Consider the following 23,714-nt stretch of genomic DNA (forward strand, 5'->3'; position numbering starts at 1 on the left):
AGCCAGTGGGGAAAGGAGGACTTGATTCTGCAGGAGCTGCTTCTTCCTTGATAGTCCTGTCACTTCACTCCTGAGTGTCAGCAGAGGCCCTCGGGCACCTGCAGGTGTTCTGTGGCAGAGCTGGAGTTCCAGAGCTGAAACCTTCCCCTCCAGCACGCCTGGCGCTGGCCCCCTTGTCTGCAGTTGGGCTAACTGCATTTGCTGGCTTGTTGAGATATTATGCACTTTTCTGTTTTCTGTTGTTTTCTTGTTGGTGCCTGTTCTGGCACCGTGTTTGCTTACCATAGATGTAGGAGTGGTTATTTTTAGCATAGCAGAACCAGTGGTTTGGCTGTTTAATTTTTTTTAAACTTTGTGTTTTTTAAACTTTGAATCCTTCATGATTTTTCTTGCAGCTTTCTCTTGATTTGTCTGTGTTAATGCTAATGAAAATAAGGGAAACATCAAAATAGTTACCCCAAAGGGTACAATATCTTGAACATTTTTACCATAGCAAAATATATATGATATAAAATTTTCCATTTTAACCATTTTAAAAAATACAATTCAGTGGCACTAGTGACCATTCATAATGTACAACCGTCATGACTGTCTATTTCCAGAACTTTTCATCACTCTAGACAGAGACTCTGTGACCAGGAAGCACTAACTATGAACTCCCCCCTTCCCTTAGCAACCCTGGTAACCTCTAATCTACATCTGCCTATTCTAGAAAACTCCTATAAGTAGAATCATAAAGTATTTGTCCTTTTGTGACTGCCTTATTTCAGCTAGTATAATATTTTCAAGATTCATCTGTGTTGTAGCACATTTCAGAACCTCGTTTCTTTTTATGGTTGAATAATATTCCATTGTGTAAATGTGCCACATTTTGTTTGTTTATTCTTCTGGTGACGGACACCTAGGTTGTTGCTGTCCTTTGCTTTTGTGACTAATGCTGCAGGGCACATTGATGTACAAATACCTCCTTGAGTTTTCAGTTCCTTTGGGAGTGGAATTGCTGAGTCATATTCCAAATCTGTGTTTGGGCCAACTTTATTCATTCTTTTAGCCTGCTTTACTCACTCTTGCTAGCAATGAGCACTGTTTTTATAAACAGTGTTGTTGCTGGTGAGGGTGTGGAGAAAAGGGAACCCTCCTACACTGTTGGTAGGATTGTAGTTTGGTGCAGCCAATGTAGAAAACAGTATCAAGATTCCTTAAAAAAACTGAAAATAGACTTACCCAAAGATCCAGCAGTCCCACTCCTGGGCATATACCCAGAGGAAACTCGGATTCGAAAAGTACATGCACCCGTGTTCATAGCAGCACTATTTACTATAGCCAAGACATGGAAACAACCTAAATGTCCATTGACAGAAGACTGGATAAAGAGGCTGCAGGGGGTGTGTGTGTGTGTTTATAGTGGAATACGTTAAAAGAGGATAAAATAATGCTGTTTGCAGCAACCAGGATGCACCTGGAGATCATTCTATTAGATAAAGAATGGAACTGTCATTAAATGAATAATTTCTTTTTTTATATCACTTTTGTTGACTTTGAAATGGCTTTTTCTGCTTGTGAGAGTGTGAGAGTATATGTGTCTGTGTCTTTGTCTGGGTATGAGAGAATGTATGCTCATGTGTGTGCCTAAACTCTCAAAACTGAGCAATAGTAAAAAAAAAAAATGGGGGTGAGTATCTTCATATTTTGCACAAAAACAAGTGATCAAGAGTGAGCTAGGAGTAAGGATGACTGATAATTTAGAGAACATTTAAACTTATATTTTAAAAGGAAATTAAAATTACTCTTCCTAGGAGTGTGGCCCTGGGTATTGAAAGACACAAACCTTGTGAAGAGTGACATTGATGGTGTTTGTAAGTAAAACCTGGCAATGTGACTTAAAGTATTTAGGTCTTTCATCTCAGGTATTTAAAGTTACTTATACGGGTATGAGTACTTTCTGGTTGAACATGGATGTTGTGGTTTTCACTTTCTGTTCTTTGATCCTACAACGTGTGGAGTTTACTGTACTTGGAAGTACTTCCGGGCCATGACGTGGAGTGTTTTTGGCTCCTGCCTAGATCTTTGTAATGAATGCTTTCCATGTGCTCTCTGTTATTTCTTGACATGGTTGTATTTTTGGACCTATTGGAAGATCGTTTGCCTCCAGTTTGTATTACAAACTTTGCTGTTATTTTGGAATTAGACACAACACACACTGAGTTCTTCCTGGGCGGGGTCACATTTGTACATCCTAGTTCCCTGGATTGGTAAGTAGAGATGACCACCCAACTAACAATATTAAGTGTGCTTTTAGGAAGAAGTCATGCAATGTTTTGACTGAAGGAAATGTATCAATGAGAATGGTTAATTCTAGAAGTTGTTCTCTTTCCTTTTAGGTAAAATTATATGAATATCATCTTGAAAGACTCTAGAACTCTCCTGCTTTCTATCCATGAATTCCCTGATTCTGTCAGGTGTTTCCAGTTACTCCACACTGAGCCCCAGGGTCTCCAGCTTTAGGTTGGTTCTTGCCACCACTGGACAGCTGAGTGTCTGTCCTGAGATTAAAAGAACAATTTTATAAAGACTTGTGAAGTGATGCATGTATTAAAAGACACATGGCCCATTTAGCTGTCCTCATGTAATCATCTCTCCTAGACAGCCTTCCAATAGTGTTTTCCATTCTCTCTCTGTCAGGTTCAGCCTTTACTCACCTTGATTCGTGTTTACTTCCTGAACCCTGATGCCCACAGCAATACTCATTCTATTCGTAGTAATGCTTTTGTATCCTTTACCTTTTCTGAGAACCTTCTTCTACTTTCTACTGTAGCAGAAGCAGCCGATACTCTTACTAGTGTGTCATGTTCCTAGAAACCTTCTCAAGCCACTGACATGAACGTTTCTGCCTGTCTGCTCATTCAGGGTCAGTAGGTACATAGGGTTCAGTATTTTCTTGGTGACTTCAAGATCATTGTCCAACAACCCCAAGTGAAGAGGCCCTTATCACTTGACTCTCAAAAATTTCAATTACAAATCCTTTGATCAACATTCAGGTCAGCCACTTTCCCTTTTCCTCTTCCTACATCGATGACTCTCACAAAAGATTCAAAGTCTTACTTTTGTCCTCCTGGGGGATTTGAATGTCCATGTGGTTGGTCCATCTAATGTGCAGTATCCTGTGATCACCACTGTGGCAACACTGGTCACCCAAGGTCACGTTATCACCTGAACACTACTCTACCGCTGACATCTCAAATGCCTGTCCTCCCACCCTGTTTATGCCCTCACTCCTTCAATTCTATTAAATGTTTCTTTGGTCTTACTAAAGAGCAGATTATCTTCTTTGGTCTTGACATCTGGTTATTCTGGGTCAGTGGCTCCTTCTGCCCCTATTTTCCTCCAGTACCTGAAGCACATGGTCAAGTGAAGCTGGTAGAATTCTTCCCTAGTCCCTTGTCCTTCTATGACATCTTTCCCATGAAACCCAAGATGGACCATCTCAACTCTTTATCTTACCCGTGTGTTTGCACCCTGATGCTTACAAAGGCAATCTTTTGAAAAACAGATGAGAAAATAAATGGGAAAACAATTAATAAAATCTTAGACCCAGAGAAATGCTATTCTTTATGAGCTTAGCAACTTTGGGATACTTTACAAAAATGTACAACAAATATACGCTTCCAGGACTAATATCTGAGGACTAATATTCCAGGACTAATATCATACTTTTTTGGGAATAATTTTAGCAGAGACTTTCAATGAGGGTAAATAACATTTCAGTTCTATTGGTGTCAGGTTTTTCTAATGGGACCAGAGTCCCAGGATGACACAGTTGAGTCAGGCTGGTGGCAATACCATGACATGCAATACCTTTTCTGGGCACACCCTTACCACTCACAGGCTTTGGAAAAGGAGAGAATTTAATGTTCATGGGAGTTTAATGTGAGAACTAGAACTTAAGAATGCACTTTCCCCACATGGCTTAAGGTAGAGTGGGAAAGCATAGGAAAGAAATGAGGTTCTTTTCTGATACGCTTTCACCCTCTCCTCGGCTGAACCTTTCTGTCTCATGTTTCTCTAAGCTTGGGCCTCACAGATTGAACCACACCAAAAGCAGCATTTTCTTGAGGAAGTTTATTATGCAAAGCCTTTGATGATTTTTTCTTCCAGTTTAAGGTGATCATAGAGAAAAGTGATGATTTTGATAGTCTGATGGCTTCAAATGAAATCATTGCCCCAGGACCCCAGCAGACCGTCCTGGTTCCCAGTGAGGATGGGGCAACTCTTCTTTTCCCAGTTACACCAGCACACCTGGGAGAAATTCCTGTCACAGTCACAGCTGTCTCGCCTGCTATTTCTGATGCCGTCACCCATAGAGTTTTAGTGAAGGTAAGTATTTGAAGTCTAAATAAATGAAATAGAAATTCATAGTTGAAAAGGAAAGAGAAAGTGGTTTTTCTCTTGGTTAAATCTATTGGCAAGACCTAGTAGATCCTCTTCACCCTCCTGGGAATGCCCGACGGTTTTCCATCTGAATGGAAAACTATATCCCATCTATGTTTTAGAAGTAATTGCCAATGTTCCTTTAAATTTATAGGGTGACTAGAAAGCAAGTCAGTTGCATTCACAATCTGTGTGATGTTGGGATCCTCTTAAATCATGCCAAGTTGGTATGTAGATTTTGAATTTTGGAATTCCTCAGTATGGGTAGAAGAGGTTTGGTAGATTTTTTTCAAAGAGAGTATGCAAACAGATGGCTCAGAATAGGGGATAAGTGCTTGTGTTCTGGAGTGAGCCCTGGGTTCGCATGCCTGCTCTGTCAAGGGTGCCTTTGGACAAGGTATTTTACCTGCCTCTTTGGATAATAATAGGACCCACCTAAAAGGATTTCTCATCACATTTTCATCTTTTTCTTTGTCATTTCCACTGCCATTGTATGAAATGTTTTATCAAATTTAACTAGAACGTAAACATTTATCAACAGATTTGAAGCAAAAATCAAGACGTGGGTACTTATCTAACCACGCACAGGCCAGACTATCTGCATAGAGTTCTCTGTAAACAGATGAGTAGAGACCATGTTAATTGTGTTCCTTTTCTCAACAGGCTGAAGGGATAGAAAAATCCTATTCGCAATGCATCTTATTAGACTTGATGGACAGCAGGTGACAAACTACCCTGAGAACGTCTTTTCCCCCTCCCTCTTCATACAGTGAGCGGTTGTGAAAGAGTTCAGATCAGCTGCAGTTGGTAAGAACAGAGTGTGTCACCATCACTGCTGGTTTCTTTGCATATAATAATATATATTTTTCATCAATTTGTAGGTGCATTTTCTTAGTCCTAATGAGAAGAAGTTGCAAAATGATTTTAGTTGGTACCCACTGCTGATGACAGAAAGGCTGCTAGATGTGTGTCCTGGACCAGTTCTTGTCAGTCATCAGCACGCGTGAAGCACCTGGGGAACTTGTGTGAAGGCAGATCCTGGTTTAGGAGGCCTGTGTGGGGCCACAGATTATGCATTTCTCACAAGCTCCCAGGTGATGCAGATGCTTCTGGTGTGCAAACCACTCTTTGAACAGCCAGGCCATACTAGCCTGTGGCTGGAGGGAGGGGTTATTCTAAGGGCAGAGCTTCTTGACCACTGGTGAATGCCAGCACCATCTGTGGGGCTTTGCAAATACATGAATCTCTGGATTCTGTTGTCAGTCTGCTCAGTCAGAATCTCTGGGGTTATGGCTAGGGCTTGCATATTTTGAAAAGTTTCCATGAGTGCTTCTGATCACCATATACTGAGCACTGCTGCCTGAGCAGTTCTCTGTGCAGAACACAAGTAACCTTCACAGCAGGAGCTGCCCACTGGCTGGGTCACCCTCTCCTAGTTACCTTTTGATAACCAGTCTAAAAGTCCTTTCAACTGTCCAACAGAGCTTCCATGCAAATGGTTTATTTATAGAGTTGTGCTGTACATGTACCTGAAGGCCATGTGTAGATTAAAAACATCTAAATAGTCTGTTAGGTCTTTAAGGTGTCAGGACCGGGGACACTTTTTCAGATGCTTTTTAAATCTCATTTGCAGGTATCACACTTTTTATTATAACCCCCAACAACCAGTGCCTCTAGTGAGGACTTTTTGGGGAACCTTAGGTAAAATTCTTAAAAAGAATTAAATAATCTCTCTACTCAGGGATGCTCAGAGATGCCTAAGCACCTCCCACAGTGTTGAGATGCTGAGTGATGCAGCAAACACACGGGTGGCTGAGGTGCACACACAAACACAGATAACACACATACAGAAATGCGAACACACATACACATACACACATAACACACATACACACATACATACACATATAACACACACATATACATAGACACATAACACACGCATACATGCACATACACAGGAGGGGAAGGAGCCTAGAATTTTAAATTACCCCACTGCTGTTTACATTGGAATGAGTCTGCCTATGGTTATTGAAGTGCTGTGAGGTTTCATTGTAAAGCTTGATTTCAGTAATAGATTTTAAAGCTTTACCATTATATGGTTATTTATTTAAAAAAAAAACTATTTGGTACTCCAGATGCAAGAATGTTAGCTTGTTGTCTGTTGGAAATTTTTGAGAGTCTGTGTTCACTTTGAATATTAAAAACATAACCTGCAGTGGTAATAATAGTTAAAAGCATAGCCTGCAGCAGCGTTTACCTCACTGCGTTAACATCTAATGTTTAAGACATCATACGCTCACATGGCTGCAGCCTACTCACATGAAGCTCTTCCTCTGTTTAGTGGATTCAGTTTCTTTAGAAGCAGCTTTTCACTAGGTATCTGGACTTGGAAGGGTGTATATTTCTAAAATAAGCCACATGATGGATATTCTATACAGTTCAACCATAGTGGGGTCAGAATTAGAACTCAGCCTCTATATGTGAAAAATTTTATGTATTTTCCTGAGTTATGGTGTTAGAATGTGGGTAAAGTGTGTGTTTTGTATAACTTTATATAACTAACTTTGAAGAATATTTCTAATCCCTTTTCATCCTGAGATTCACTGAAATGCTCGAAACACTTGTTAGTTCTACTTTGTTGTTGCTGAATAGAGCACTTTGAAACATACCACAACCCCTGCTCTTAGAAATGTCATTTCTCAAGAACTTGTAGTGTATTAGTAAGGAAATCAGAGTAAAGTTCTATTTCTGTGAAGAATACTAATAATAAAGCCTTGTTTTTCCTATATAAGAATGATGGTTTCTTGATCAATTTCTGACATTTTTGTCCAAGAATTTTTTTAAACTTACTTTTTGCTAAGATATGCCATGTCCTTGAGCTGAAAGTCTCCTAATTTGTCACATAACCTGCAAGTTCAGTACCACTTATTTGGTCAGTTTTCCTAAAAGCTTGATGCACAGTTTCTACTCTGCTCCAGGCGGTGGAATAACGATACTGCTTCTGGGTCAGGTGCCTTCTGCTCTCACAGGGAGTCTCTTTGCCACCAGTAGGTACAGTTAGTTGAGGATTTACTGAACATATTAAATATCTTGTGCTTTCAGGAGATATTCTTGGTTCTTCCATTAGTGAGGCTTTGCCTCACTAATTCAGATGCCTCATGGCTGTGGTGAACAAAACATGATAAATTTTGCTCCAAATATTTATGTTTTGGATTACCTGACTAAAGAGAAACAACTGATGGGATTTAAGAGAAAAAGCCCCTTTTTTCATTTATGAGGCAAGGGAAGCATTTTGGAAACATACTTTTATTTGTAAAAGTAAATTTGCTTAGTTATCTTCAGTCAGAGTTGACCCTAGACTGTGTTTCAAAATGGACAAATTTTTGTCTCTGTTTGTGGGACCAGACAGGGTTGAATGTGCCAGAGCTGCAAGCAGTGGGAAGCTGTCATCATCCTCCCTCAGCTCAGTTCTCAGTAATCATCGTCAAGATGCTTGTTCAGGAGTTCAGTTCATTTTATGTATTTTCAGGAAGGTACCTGAAATTTAAAGCCACTTAAAATGCAAAGGAATGAGTGTGCACTGATTTGTTCCACATTCATGGAGCATCTCTTAGGGCTGGGGTCAGGTCCAGTGCTGAGGAGGTGGAGGAAGTCAGGCCTTTGTTCTCACGGAAGTCTGCACAGTGAAGAAAGTCTGTACACAAACGCACGTGGTGCCATGTGGTGGGGACCTTCTCAGTGCATTTAACATTTCAAGTAGTTGGGGGTTAGGAGAGAAGTGTGTTTATGGGGAGGCCCTGCTGGCCCCTTAGAAATGCCACACCGGCAATTCCTCTGCCCTGCTTTCTGCAGAGGCTGATACTGTTTGCAGACACCAGGTGCTCTGTGTCTACAACTTGCTGATAACAACAGTTAACCTCAGTTCAGTGCTTACTATGTGGCAGGCGGTGTCCTAAGCACCTTACATCTAATAGCTCCTTTCCTGGTTGCAGTCAGTGTGGTGATTGTCCTTGTGTTGTTACAAGTGAGGCAACTCAGGCATAGAAAAGTTAACTAACTTGCTAGGATCATGTAGCAAGTGAGTGGCAGAGCTGGGATTTCAACTCACTGTCTGGCCCCTGAGTCCATGCTTTTACTGCCCATACTTAGGAGAAAATGAAAAGTTGTGAGGCCTTGTGACTAATAATAATAATGTAAACTTGATTTCCTCAAGTGCTCCCAGAGCCAGCCACCTGAAGTCCCAATCTCAGTCTTGCACTGCCATTAGGGGCCTCTAGCAAGATCTCTGTGTGACCGAATTGATCCATCTGCAGAGTCTTAGAATAGTTCATGCAAAGTGGTAGGAAAATGCTTGTTCAGTATAAAGTATATATTGATCAACACTATCTAAATTCCTAAACCTTTTGACTTTTTATTTTTGCAGTGAATGAGTTCAGTGTCACTAGAGGCAAGTGTTAGTGGTTTTGCTAACTTTTCCAAAGTTAAGAATTAGAAAACTTAGTAAAGACATTATTTTAATGTGAGCTTTTCTTCCAGTTTCCCTCATTGTGTAGAGACTTGTTTATCCTAAACTAAATTCTATGCAATAATGATAGTAACTAAGACGGTTTAAATGTTTTACAAATGTTTTCACTTAATCCTCACAAAACCCTTGGAGGTAGGCATACTGTTATCATTTCCATTTTACAGATGAGTAAACCGGGGCATAAGGAGGTTAAATAACTTCCCTTTGGTTACCCCCAGGTCGTGTGGCTCTGGGGTCCATGCTCAGAACACTATGGGACAGTGTTTCTTGGCATCATTCTTTGTTGGAAGCAATAGGATGTGATGGAGTTGGACAAGGGATTGGGCCAAGATGCTTCAATAGACCTGCCTGCAAGAGGTCTCTGTGGGGGTTCTGATAAAATAGTAATGGAGAACCATGGGGCCTTGTGGGTAAGGAGACACCAGAGGTTAGAATCTGGGGAGTCAAGTTGGACCAGAAAGAGCTTTAAGATGTTGGCTCTGAGGTGATGCATGGCAGGCAGCTGTCCCTGGGAAGTTGGCCCTGACAAGGGCTGAATGTGAGTAAGGGGGGTGATGAGTGAGTAACCAGTGAGGCCTTGAGTATTTCAGGATGCTTTCATAGAAGAGAGGGGGCTTCATCACCTTGTCAATTGATCTATAATACAGTTGACCCTTAAACAACAAGGGTTGGAACTGCATGGGTCCATTCATATGCAGATATTCTTCAATATTAAATCTACAGTACTCCACAGTGTGGTTGGCTGAGTTCAGGGATGCAGTGGAACTGTGGATGCAGAGAGCCAACTCTGTTATATGTAGATTTTCCCCTGTGTGGCTCAGGAATCTACTGTATACACTTTTCAAAGTGTTTTGGGGGTATGGAGGGTCATCCTATTCACTTACCCTGTAGTCGAAGGCTAGTAACTTTGCAATTGTCATTAGTGGGTCATTCATTTGGCCAAATAGAGCCAGAATTGTGAAGTAGGTAGGGTGGTGGTCTTTTTTCATTCATTCATTCATTCAGACCTTCGTTGTACACATATTTATTGAGTACCTGCTGTATGCCAGGCACTGGGAATACAAAAGAAAAAGAGTTCCCTTCCCTCCTGTTGCTTACGCTGTGGTGGGATTAGGAAGAGATGGTTAATGTATCAATCAATACATCGGGCAATAAGAAAAATGTCAGATAATGATATGTCTGGCAAAGAATTAAAAGAGAGGTCATTGACAGAGTGGAACTAGTAGCTACTTTAGGTTGAAGAGCTAACACTTACACCGAAATCTGAATGACACAGGCCAGCCGTCCAAAGATCAGTCAGCAAAGCGACCCCAGGAGAAGGAAGAGCCAGTGCTGTTGTGTTAGACTGACTCTGCTTGGCATACTTGAGGGATGGAAAGGTGTGAAGGGAGCGTCGCTGGTGGGGAAGAATGGAAGCAGGTGAGTCTGCAGAGGTGAGCAGGAGCCAGACCACTTGGAGCTTTCAAAGCAAAGGCAAGAAGTTTAGATCTCTGTGCTCCGGGAAGCCATTGAGTGGAGTGATGTGATCTGACTGCTGGAGGCTGGGACAGGGGACAGCAGTGGCGCTGGAGAGGAATGGCTGGATTGAGGATACATTCTGGAAGTGGGACTCTTCCCCCTCATCACAGGCTACTCTTCTATCCCCACTTTTAAAACGTTTCCTCTTTTTCTTTTCCTACAAGGCCTCAGCCACCCCCAAGGTGTTGGCAAAGTACCACATTTTCTGCTGTGAAAGTTACATTCCATTTTGGGAATATGTACATCTGAATTTGTGAGTAAATTGCCTTTTTAAAACCAAAGTTTCAAAGTGGCAATTTGCGTCTCGGTCGGGCTTTAGGATGAGTCTTGGGTTCTAACCCTGACTCGGTATCATTTGTGATTTTGTGTATCATGTCACCACGCTGAGCTAAGTTTCCTTATCTGTAAAATGGGTCAGATTATACCTACTATGCTTCATCCATAGCACTGTGATTTAATAAGAAAAAAAAAAAACAACTGAAATGACATATTTAAAATTACACTGTAGTGGTTGAATGTGAAATGTTGTGTCTTGGCTTTCACATCCATGTGTATACCTGTTTTCCATCACAGCTCACAGGGGTGAGAATAAAAAGACCTTGAAGTAGGCAGGCCTTTACTCCATCACCAGTGATGTTTGAATATTCCCTATGTTCCTAGCACTGCATTGTGCATTACGGAGAATGTAGTAGGAAGACGACCTGGTGTGTAAACCCAAGCATCTAGTTGGAGAGATACAGCTGGCCCATGTGGAAGAATGGATACCGATGCTGGGCCTTCCAAAGTGGGGCAGACTTGGAGAGGTGGAGAGGGGAGAAGATGAGTCCAGACAGGGAAGAGCATGAATGGAAGCCCAGAGATGAGGACGAGGGTGTGTTAGGACAGCAGGGCTGCTGCGGGGAACCAGGGGGCAAGTGAGCATATGCAAGTTAGCAGGTGCACATGGGAAGTCCGTGACTTGTTATCGTGTATGTGCAGTTCACGCTGGATGGGGGGCTCCCTCCAACAGGCTGCAGAGGTGATGACTGGTGGCTGTACTGTGCACTTTGTCATTTGTTTACTTCTGTCTTTGACGATGAGGTTTACTGAAACACAGTCATTATTTTTAAACATTGGTGAATGCCTTTACTATAGAGTTACTTTAAAAAAAACACAATGGACTTTTTATTTAGCAATAGATATAGATGGACAGACAGTTTCAAAGAAACGGAGAGAAGTCTTCAATGCTCCTCACTCATTCTTCCCTACTGAGCGCCTTGTGTATCAGCTGCAGCAGCAGACCCAGGTGGTGATGTTGGTAAAACCCACAGCGCTGACGGAGATGCCTCAGAACAGTTTCGGATGCTGCCAGTTACACACACTTGTTCGTGTGTGTCGCTCTGTCACCACCAACATAATCAAGACACAGAACTGCCCCATCACCGTGAGCTCCTTGTGCTGCTCCTCACAGCTACACCTTCTCCATGGTCCTTCCCCAGAGCCTGGTGGCCACTCCTCTGTTCTCGGACTCCAGAGTGTTGTCATTTCAAGTGTCATATGAGTAGAACCATACAGTTTGTGGAACTTTTTGAGATGACCTTCTTTCACTCAGCATAATCTCCCTGAGGTTAATCCAAGTTGTTGTGTTTCTTTTTATTGCTGAGTAATAAGCCCGTGTTACGGACAGACAGACCAGCATTTGGTTAATCACTCACTCCCTGAAGCACATTGGGGAGTTTCCAGGTATGAACTCCATGGAAAACGCTATTCTGAACACTGATGCATAGGTTTCTGTGTGGCTAGACATTTTCATTTCTCTGCAGTAAATGCCCGAGAGTTTCATATGCGGGGTCATATTGTAAGTCCATGTGTCATTATTTAAAGAAACTTGTAAACTATTTTCCAAAGTGGCTGAATCATATTCCCACCAACAATTTATGGGTGACTTTTTTTTTTTTTGCATTGTTGCCAGCATTTGCTATTATCACTGGTTTTTAATTTTAGCTGTTCTGATAGGTGTGTATTGTTATGTCTTGTATTTTAGTTTTATTTAGATATAACTCACATACCATAAAAATCATCCTTTTAAAGTGTCCAACTCAATGGTTTTTAGTATATGTGTATACTAAATATATATGTGTATACATGTATTTAGTATATGTTTCAGATATATGCAATGATCATCTTTATCTATTTTCAAAGCCTTTTCATCTCTCCAAAAAGAACCCAGAGCCCATTACCATCACTCCCAAATATATCCCTCTTCCCAGCTCTGGGCAACTACCAGTTTGGGTTGTTTCCACTTTGACCTGCTGTGAATATTTATGACAACATTTACATACAAATTTTTGTGCATATGTGTGTTTTCACTTCTCTTGGGTATTTTCCTAGGAGTCAAATTGCTGGGTCACAGGGTAATTCTGTTTAGCCTTTTGAGGAACCGCCAAACTGTTTTCCAAAGCAGCTGCACCAGTTTACATTCCCACCAGCAGTGGGTGAGGGCTCCAGTTTCTCTACATCTTTGTCAGCACTTGTTATTCTCTGTCTTACTGCTTCTAGTCATCATTGCTAGAAGTGAAGTGGTTCTTTCATTGTGGTTTTGATTTTTGATTTCCCTGATGACTGTTGATTTGAGTGTCTTCTCTTGTGTGCTTATTGGCCATTTGCATATCTTCTTTGGAAAAATGTCTATTCAAGCCTTTTGCCCAGGTTTAATTGGTTTGTCCTTTTATTGTTGAGTTGTAATGGTTCCTTATATATTTGAGATATTAGACCCTTATCAGACATATGATTCCAAATATTTTCTCCCATTCTGGGGGCTGTCTTTTCACTGGGGTTTAAGTTTGTATTTCCCTAATGTCTGCCAGGGTTGATATTCTTTTCATGTGCGTGTTGACCATCTGTTTGCCCTTGTTGGTGTGATGTCAGTTCATGTCTCTTGCCCATGTTTGTCATTTCTTCTTACTGGAGCTGTGGCTGTAGGTAGTGTCCTTTGTAGTATATGTCTTCAAAGTGTTCTTTGCAGCAGCACTAGGGTGGGTCAGAGACACAACTCTTCCAAGCCACTCGTGGCTATAGGTTTTAAAAACTGTGATTAAACAACACCTAACATGAAATCTTCCCTCAACAATCACGTGTAGAGTACAGATGTTAACTTAGAGGCAGGTTGTATAGCAGATTTCTAAAATTTTCTCCTTTTGACAAACTGAAAGTCTAGACCCACAGAATAGTAGCCCCCTGTTCCCTCCACCTCCCGGCCCCTGGCCGCCGCCATTCTTTCTCACTTCTGTGAGTCTGATGGCCCAAGGTCCCTTGAATGAGGGGAGTCATGCATTATTTGTCCTTCTGCCACTGCCTTATTCCACTTAGCATGTTATCCTCAAGGATCATCCATGTTTCAGCATGTGACCATAGCTGTGGATTTTTTATAAAAATTTAAAAAATTCTTTAATTGAAATGTAGTTGATTGACAATGTTGTGTTAGTTTCTGGTGTCCAGCATAGTGATTCAGTTATACATGTATATACATATTCTTTTTTCTGTTCCTTTTTATTATAGGTTATTACAAGATACTGAATATAGCTCCTTATGCTGTACAGTAGGACCTTGTTTATCATAGCTGTAGATTGTGATCCATGCTAGGCCATTTCTCATTTTTAACTCATAATTAACTAATAATCAGGTGATCTCACCTTGAGTCAGTTTCCCCATCAGCAAAATGGATAACGGTAGGTCCTTGAGGTATGGAACTTGGACTTGACTAAACTCAGAACTTTGTGAGTAATCAATCCCCTCGTCCCCCTCGTGTGGACTTCTTCACATACGCAGAGCAGGTAGCAGAGCAGTTACAGCGCCTGTGCCAAAAAGTCACAAGTCAGCAGGAGAAAGTTCTCATCCAGGTTTGTTGAAGAGGCTTCACTGAGCGACCTCATTTCTTCATTTTTAATTTCTTCTTTTGCATGATGCTCACTCTTGAATCCCCAAACCATTCCAAAGTACCTCAGCACGTATGTATGGAAATGGGAACCAGCAAAGGATCTGAGTCTCAGTAAAGGGTCTTTTGTGCCCCCAATGAGGAGGATTCTCAAGCCAGCCCCACCTAGCCCCATGAGACACCCAGTTCTCAGGGAGTTGCCATGGTAATGGGCTCTCATACTAGGAAGAAATGAAATAAAGCATTCCACAAGCCTTGCAGACTAGGAAATAGACGTTCTGATGTCTGTTCCAAAAGTCTCCTGCAGTTGCCTTTGTCATTAAATTCTTTCTCTGTGTTTTATTGTTCCTATGTGGACACAGAGGCTGAATGGGTTGACTGTCCTTGTAGAAGCTTGACAAAGCAGCATAGGATTGGGAAGATTTTTGACCATCAAGCTGTAGTTTTAAGTAAGACAGGACGATCATTTATCCCCCTTCTTGTCTTGGAAGCAAAAAATCTGCCACCATCTGAGCTTTTCCTGTGAACATCTTAGCTTATGCAAACTTCTCTTGGGAAAGGGAAATGTATCTTTGCCTTTATTCTTTTTCTTCCCGACTCCCCCTCCACCCTGTAGGCCCTTGGCTTCAGCCTCATCCCACCCCAGAAGCTGACCAGCTTCAGCTCTCTCCTTTCTCAGCACACACTGTGGTGTTGCACACAGGTGGGGGCATTTCTGGGGATGGACCTCGGGGGTCAGAACAAACACCACCTGTGAATCTTGGACCAGAGGTGATCTCCTCCAGTCTCCTCCATATTACTCTGGTTCTCACTAGCCAGACCCTAAGGGAGGCTGTCAAGCTTCAGTTCCCTTGGCTGGTTTTCATCTTTCTTCTCATTAAATCAGCTGTGACACCTGGTAGAGCCACGCTTCCCCTACGGGGCCTGGGCAAACCCAGATGCTGCCAGCATGCTCTGGGGGGTCAGTGTCCCCGGAGTGCACTCAAGGCCAGTCGGTTTACTCTGCCCAGGCACAAAATGAAAACTATCCTTGGTGGAAGGGAGGTGAAGAGTCATCCAGCTGACCGTTAATGAGATATCAGAGAAGGATTGTATGGGAAAACAAAGACCCACCCTAGGGCTACAGCTCTTAGCATGTGACTTGGTGATGCTGATTTGAATACAATAATCATTATTTCAATCCTAAAACTAGTGATATACCCATAGAAGCTAGCATACTGTTCATGAAGTGTCAAGCCTCTGTGACAGCTTTGTAGGAAAGCAAAGTGGTCATAATACAGGTCAGAGGAAGTAAACCAACGGCTGTGTGCATAGGACCTACAGAAAAAGCAAAGGAAGGATGTTCTTGGACGGTGTCAGACGGTAGCAGCGCACGTGCTATCTAAGTCATTTCTGTTTATTTGCTCTGAGAAGAGGGTTCTTTTTTCCTTTCCTTATTGTGTGGCCAGAGAGAAGGGTCAGTTTCTTAGTTTTCTGGGACATGGTTGTAGTTGTGTCTGGAGACCAAGGTTAGTCTCTCTGTGCTGTTAGTCTTTTTGTTTTCATCTCCGGGTTCTCCCTGCAGACCCAGGTCAGCCGCCTGCTCAGAGGTCATCCTCCAGGCCCCAGATTCACCTACATACTTTGCTGACCCGTGTTTTGTAGCCTCCAGGCTCTGCTAGACAGTTGAAACTGACCCCATAGACTAATTCAAGGTAGAACGGTAAAGGAGATGAGTGACTGTACATACTGCCTTTCCATAAACATTTACATTTTAAAGCTTTAGAACCTTTAATTCTAAACAGTGACTGAAAGGGCAGGAGAGGTACACGATAGAAGGGGACTAAGAGGTGTAAACGAGTAAGTATAAATAAGATATAACGATGGAATGTACAGCACGGGGAATGTAGCTAATATCTTATGATACGTTTAAATGGAGCATCATGTATAAAAGCACTGAATCACTGTTGTGAACCTGTAACGAATGTGATATTATAAATGAACTATACTCCATTTGGGGGAGAAAAATGAGTGGATCAGGCCACTCAGGCAAGAGAGGGAAGGTAGCTTCTCCTTTCTGGATGATACGTTGGGTCACTCAAACTATATTGTTGGCACCATCCGGACACCATCTGTGCTCAAGCCCAGGACCGAGTTCGTTCCTCTGTCCAGTTGTTCCTAAGGAAGATTAAACCTGCTGAAGTCCAGGTGTGTCTTTTATGAGTCTTTATCTGTGTAGTCAGGCTGTAAGCTACTAATGAAAAGGAATCCTCTCTTTTAAATCTGATTCTTTTCATGAATGATAGGAACTTAATACATATCTGTTAATGATGAAATATTAACATGCCCGAAGGAGTCAGCAGGAAGTCTTCCCCAGTGTTAGAAACCTGCCTACAAGGCTTTACTGGGAAGGTCCTATGAGGGCTTGGATTTTGTGTTGTAAGAGACACTAACTCAGTGCAACCCTCAAGGGAAGGTCATTGCTTCTCCCCCAAGCCAAGTCACGTTGCCAATGTGTTTCTCTCATGACTGGAACTTAATGCTTTGTGGAGAGACCTATCTGAGGAAATTTGCTTTAGATGGTGCCATTGTCAGCAGTGCGATCAGCTTGCTAATCCTACAGGGGCAGTGGGTTTGCTTTTTGCTCTTGAAAACCCTGCTTCATCAAAGCTGGGCTCTAGAGGCATTTAGGGACACCAGGGAAATATGTCAAAGGTACTGCTTACTCTCCTATGCACTCTTAAAGGTGGTGGATACCATCTTGAGTGTTGGCCTGGGATGGCCCACAGGGCTGACTCCTCGGATCACTCCAAACAAGTTGACTGTAGGTGAGTCGTTCAACCTCCCTCAGCCTCGGCTGCTTTATCTGTAAAAGTGGGATAGTGATCTCTCTTTACAGAAGAGATTTAGGATTTAAATGAGCTTTTCATGCAGAGAGTTTGGCGCAGATTAGGAAATGGCTAGCTGGTGAATGGGAACTCTCTAATTTGGCATATGCCCAGATGGTTTGCATTTTGTCCCATTGAACTGTCATCTGAGAATGGTGTGTGGAGGTAAAGCTTGCAGATCAAGACATTTGAGCTTCCAAGTGGAGACTGCTTTAAATCTTGGACCCCAGAGGATGAGCATGGAGGCCCAAATGCCTGGCAAGCTGTGTAGTGGCTCACTTTGGCAGGTGGCGGGAGAGCAGGGGTTCGGTCGCTGCCATGGAGAGGGCTCTGAGCGGAGAGAGGGCTCAGAGTGAGTCAGCTGGTTGGATGCCCAGGATTCCTGTTGCCACAGACTGACCGTGTCCCCTCTCCCCTCAGTACATATGTTGAAATGCTAACTTACAGGAAGTAGGGTACAGCTCAGTGGTAGAGCACATGCTTAGCATGCACAAGGGCCTGGGTTCAATTCCCAGAATGTCCATTAAAAAGAAAAAGAAATACTAGCCCCAGTGTGATGGTTGAGAGGTGACTAAGTCATGAGGGTGAAGTCTTATGGATGGGATTAGTGCTCTTCTAGAAGAGACCCCGGTGAGTTCCCTTGTCCTCTCCTCCACGTGAGGACTCAGCAGAAAGGTGGCCGTCTGTGAACCAGGAAGCCACGCTCACCAGACACCCGATCTGCCAACGTCTGAACTTCGGATGTCACAGACTCTTCGACGATGAGAAGTGGGTGCTGCTGTTAGAGTCGCTCTGTCTCTCGTGCTTTGCTGCAGCAGCTGGACTGGACTAGGATACCTGTCAGCACTGTGACCTAGTGGGCTTTCTGTTTTGCTTTGTTTTTTTTTTTAACCTTTTTTAAGAGAAGTTTCTGGTTTACAGTAAAGTTGAGTAGAGATCAGATTTCCTGCACACCCTCTGCTGCAGCACGTGTGACCTCTCCCTCTGTCACCTTCCTTTCCAGAGCGGTATGTCTGTTGTAATTGGTGAACATGCACTGACACATCCTGATCATCCAAGGCCCACTGGTTTCCCTGGGGAGTCGCCCTTAGTGCCGTCCTTCGTCTGGAGTTGGGCAAGTGTGCGGTGACGCAGACCCACCATCAGAGCATCGTACAGACTAGCTCCGTACCCTCCCCTTCCCTGTTCACTGCTGATGCATCCTTCTTCCGCAAGGGTCTTCGTGGGTTTTCCACAAGCATGAAGCTATTTTGTGTATGGGGCAGTGCATGTTTAGATGCCCATGAGTCTGTTTTTATCTACTTGCATTGTAAGACCATGAGTTAAAAGTAGGTTCAGATCAGATGAGCTGTAAAAAAATCAACCCTATAACATAAATTTCTTCGTGACTGTGGTTTCTTGACAGTTGAGCTTCATGTGTTGGAATTCTCTTAAAATCTTTGGCTGCTCCTCCCCAGAGGGTAGGGACTGTCTTCTTCATTCTTGCAGCTTAACACACAGAAAATGCTCAGCAGATGCCCAGTGAATGAGTGCATGAATGCTCAAGTACCTTCCATTCCCTGTCATTTGTGCTGTTCCATGATCTCCTGCTGACCACGGGCCACGCTTCCTTCACTTATGCTGCTGCTCCTACCCATCTTTCTCCCTATCTGTCTGAGGAAACTGGGCAGTGGCTGGGTCTCCAGAGACACACAGAAGTTGCTCCTCCCAGAGCCTAGGCTTGTGGCCAGTTGATATGGCCTTGCTCCAGTGTCTGAACCCCATCTGGGGAGACATGGGGACTTGGGTGCCAATGACAGCCATCCTACCCCTGCAAGAATTCTCTTCTACTGTCTTCAAGACAGCAGCAGGAGGCAGTGTGGAAGGGTATGTCTTGGGGCCTAGGAGCACATGACTGCTGTGTCCTGAAATGAGCCTGGCTCGTTTCAACTCATTGAAACCTGGGGAAATAAAGTTTAGTGCCTGTAAAGCGGAGTTGAGTTGATCCAACTTGGAAACATGGTTAAGGGATGAAAAGAGTGAAATGCTTCAAGGTTGTCCTGTAAAAGTTGCTGTAAATGCACAATGTGTCAGTTTCCCATCAGCTGCCAGGGGCACCCCTTTGTGTGACTGAGGATGCTGGCAACAGAAGGCTTGTTAGCAGGACTCAACCCCCTGATACTCGGCAGGTGGGCACTGCTTGTTGAGAGCCCTCTGCTGGAGGCCTGGCCATGTGCATGAAGGGAGACTGGAGACCCATAGACCCCAGGAGGGGTTGTTTAGTAGTGATTTTCCCATCCTTCTTCTAGTATTATCCTTCTTAGGAGATAATATGCCAAGTAGGATTGTGTGCCAGGCTAACAGCATCTTTTACACAGAAGGATTTATTAAGTGGCTAAAGTGATAAATTTAAGACCTGCAAGATGGGAAATTCTTTCAGGTATTCTGGATTGATTTCACACAAGATATATTTTATCTTTGATCAACCCATCGCCCCCCTTCGCAGTCCTGAGGCCTGTTAAAGAGCAGTTGTTGGTAACCTGGAGATGTCGGTAATGTCTGAATAACTCACGTAGAAATTCTGAACTAGGTGATGAAAGAGATAGAGGTGGGAGAAGATGGAGGAAGAAGAGGCAAAATGTAGAGGATTGGAGCAGATGTTTGCTAAAGGATTTTCAGAAAGAAGAAAAGAGAGGTTCTGTTTTTATAGTATTTGGAAATAATGATTATTGAAAAGGAAACCAAAATGAACCATAACCAAAAACCTGAAGTGACTGAATTATGGTATGAATTTGTAAATCAAGCAAGCAGGGCCTGGTGCAGAATGTTCCTAGGGAGATGGAGCCCAGCACCGCCGGGCAGTCTCATGTTGTCAGTGTTAACTCTGCCAAGAGGTCTGTCATTTTATATTTTAAATTTGGGTGAAAGATAATGTTTTCTACTGTGACAGTACAAAGAAAGCTGACTTCCAAATTCATCAAAACTTAATGTGATTTTTTTCCCTTCTGTTTGGGAAATTGACAGGTGGGCAGGTGCTTACCTGTGCCCCGCATGTTCTGTGTGCTTTTTGGTCCTTGTTCCATATTGAGATTCTGAAGTTCATGCTGCTTCTTAGTGTCATAAGATCTCCTCCAATCCTCTCATATAAAATTTGAAGAAAATTGTTAGAGCAATTCAAAGAAGGTAAAAAGAATGTCTGTGTGGATTAGGTTTTGTAAACAAAACAAAACAGAAAAACAACTTTTCTAAAATTGAGCTGTTACTATGCATGTCAATACCCCAAACCACAAATTTCATTTATCCACCAAAGCTGTTGGTCATTGTTAGAAAACAATGTTAATATAGTCAGTTCTAAATTACATGTGATGCCAAGGTGACATTTTGAATTTGTGCTTAACTTTGGGGGAAATATTTCTTTAAATGGGTAATGCTGATTTTTTTTAAGAGGATTGAGATAAATTATAAGTGGCAAAGTAATTTTTTTCCCAGAACTTTCTAACTACCTCCTATTTTCTATACAACCAATAGCAGCAGCATAGAATCCCCCGCCTAATGGGTACATTTGATGTCCCGTAAGGTAGTGAGAATAACAAGATCCCAGTGGGTTAAATTCTCACAGAACCAAAGAGCAAATGTCTTGAACACGATAATGAAGTTGAACCACTATTCCTATCAAGTAAGAATAGAAAGCTTCTGGTACTGACAGTTAATTTGTGAACTGAGGGTATCCTTTGATCGTTAAAAAAAAGTTTAGTTCCTTTATTGTAAACAAGTAAGAATGTTTTATTAAGTGTGCATGTGAATGCCTTTTGTATGTTTGCATTTACACTGAAGGTCTTGGTCCCAATTTTATGTGGCCAGAGGTATTGATGTTTTATAACTTCCACTGTTTATGCTTGAAAAATCTTCTAACACTTGTAAATAATACCACTCATCCATATTTCCTTCTAAAATATTTAATGGTTTCTTTTAAAAGCCTGAACATTTTTGCTAATCGGAAGTTTATTTTGGTGTGTATGTTGCGATGTGTCATTAAGTTCTTATCACTAATTGATTTTTCCCAAACCATGACTTAATAATTCATATAACTCTCATTGATTTGGGTAGTTTCTATTAGCAAGTTCTCAACGCTATATTGTTTTCCAAAAATATGCTTATTTTTCTGTAGGCCAGTATTGAATTTTATGTTTATTAATTATATGGTTTATAATCTAATAGATAAAATTTAATTGATCTCATATTTCTGTAAGCATGTTTAAAGCTATTTTATTATTTAACTAGGACAAATCACACTATATATCTATGCAAAAGCCTATATTTACTATTAAAAAGATAGAAAACATGAGAAAGAAAATAAATATGAAACAAGGAAGACCTCAGTAGTCAAAGTGGATGTAGGTATGCCTCACTCTGCTAACACTTGAGTCCCCCCCATGCAAGGTTCTAAAGAGTGATGCTAAGCTCTTGCCTACCTTCTTCCCCTATGAGAACCCACTTGGGTCTCAGGTTGGAGGCTGAGCCACCCAATTTGTTTCTGGTGAACAAAAAATTGGCCACCAAGAGGATGGTCGTAACAATTTCTTGGCACCAAACCCCTATAAGCCTAAGAGGTCCTATGTGTGGCTCAGATTCTGGAGCAAATAAAAATGGCTTAAGACTTTGTGAAGCAGAGATGCTCACCCATTTTTGTTGAAGGTGGAAATGCACAGGGGGCTGACTGTAGTCCTGAGGAAATAAGCTCAGTGCCAACGTTTGCCTTTTCTCGGAAGCAAAGGCCCTTGTGGGAGGGTCAAAGTAGGTCTGCTCTGTGCTCTCAGAGTGCTGGAGGGTCCACGACACAGGGGTTAGTCTGGATTTGATGGGGAAGTATGGAAGTAAAACAGGACAGAGCTGAAATTTTAACTTGCATTCTCCGAGAGTTTCATTGTCTGAGAGCTACCAAGAAAAGTTACAAATACCCTATTCTGCCTAAGGAATCTCAGAATCACAAATGCTGTCTTCTCTGGCTAGATGGCCAAAGTAGGAAGAGGGTGAAAACATTTTCCAGCTGTAAGCTGCCGTGATAAGCAGAAATGATCTTAAGAGGAGCCACAGAGATGTGGAGTATGCCAGCAAGAAAATGCCCAGATCAGGCCTGCAGTGTTAGGGAGAGGGGAACTAACCATGCCAGTTTCCCCAGGACTGCCTTGATTTTATCACTGATAGTCCTGTGTCCCAAGAGTCCCCTAGTCCTGGGCAAACCCGGGAGCCCACTTAGGACACATTAGTACGCCCCAGCGACTGTCCTTCTGGATCCACATCTTTGTACCATGACCATGTTTCTCACAACTGCTCCTAACCACTGACTAGCACAGTAGGGGTACAGTACAAGCCCATTTCTGGAAGAAGTGGGATTTCTTTATTGGGTGACTTAGGCTCCGGGACTCTCCTTTGGCCTGGCCAGAAGCATTAGGATTGTTCTTCAGTTTCAGACGTTCTCCCCAATCCTCTTTGTTCCCCTCTGCCTTCCATGTTTGCATTTTACTTGATTTTTTTTCATCTGCATACTGTTCTTCAGTTATGACATCGGTGAAATCTACACCAACCAGTCTGTGCTTTCCTTAAGTACTGCCAGAAACTGTCTCCTCTGTCTTGTATTACAAAATTAAGGCTTAAAAATTTTCTTCACTCCTGGTATAAAAAGCAAAAGAAAATAAAACAAACCCACAGATATCCAATGATCATTTATAAATTGTAATGAAAAAGTAATATACCATCACAATAAAGAAATGGAAAAAACCCAAATATAAATATATCAAGAAATATACAGGATTTACATAAGGAAAAAAGACACCAAAAGCTAAAGAAGGACATAAAATAAGACCAATTGAGAGACATATCATGTACCTGGATACACTGTTATAGGAGACTGATTCTCAGTGAAAGTTAATTCTCTTAACATAATTACCATCAAAAGTCTCACTAAACTAAGAATTCTTTTTAAGGGGACATAGTGATGGTTAAAATTCGTGTCAAATAATTTAGAGGTAAACATTTCCAAGAGAATCCTGAAGAGGAAGAATAAGGAGGGGAACTTTGGACATGTGCTACTGATGCTAGAAGCAGTAGACCATTCAGTGGAACAGAATGGAAAACCCAGAAATGGAAATAAACCTCTGAGAACTGAATGCAAGCTAACGTGGTACAGGTGAGAAAAGATGGGTTGTTTGGGACAAGTGAATAATCATTTTTAAAACGTCCTCCAATATTACACCATGCTCCAAAACAAATCTTGGATTGATGAAAGATGTATTTGGTGGAAAATCAAAGCAAAAAATAAAAGTGAAGGAAATGTGAAAACATAAGGCTGAGCCACAGGGAAGGGTCAGCAGGCACGTGGAAATGCGTTTTCATTTCATCTGGAGAACGTACATCAGATTCTCTTAAGTTTGCACTGAATGACACACATTGCCACAATCTCTGAAACCATGAAAAGAGCTTT

The 23,714-nt window shown here is 42.1% G+C and overlaps 1 long non-coding RNA gene across 3 annotated transcripts in view; it reads left to right on the top strand.

Annotated features, from left to right (window-relative positions):
- Nucleotides 1–2,598: 2,598 nt before the first annotated feature.
- The window catches only part of LOC105097404 (uncharacterized), a 40,714-nt gene continuing 19,598 nt past the window's right edge, over nucleotides 2,599–23,714 (top strand). For all 3 annotated transcript variants that reach the window (XR_004139559.2, XR_004139563.2, XR_010381888.1), the window contains exons 1-2: nucleotides 2,599–4,374; nucleotides 5,092–5,235. This is a non-coding gene — a long non-coding RNA (uncharacterized LOC105097404). The remainder of the gene's footprint in view (nucleotides 4,375–5,091; nucleotides 5,236–23,714) is intronic.

Source organism: Camelus dromedarius, chromosome 8 (assembly GCF_036321535.1).
Source record: "Camelus dromedarius isolate mCamDro1 chromosome 8, mCamDro1.pat, whole genome shotgun sequence".
Classification (NCBI taxonomy): domain Eukaryota; kingdom Metazoa; phylum Chordata; class Mammalia; order Artiodactyla; family Camelidae; genus Camelus; species Camelus dromedarius.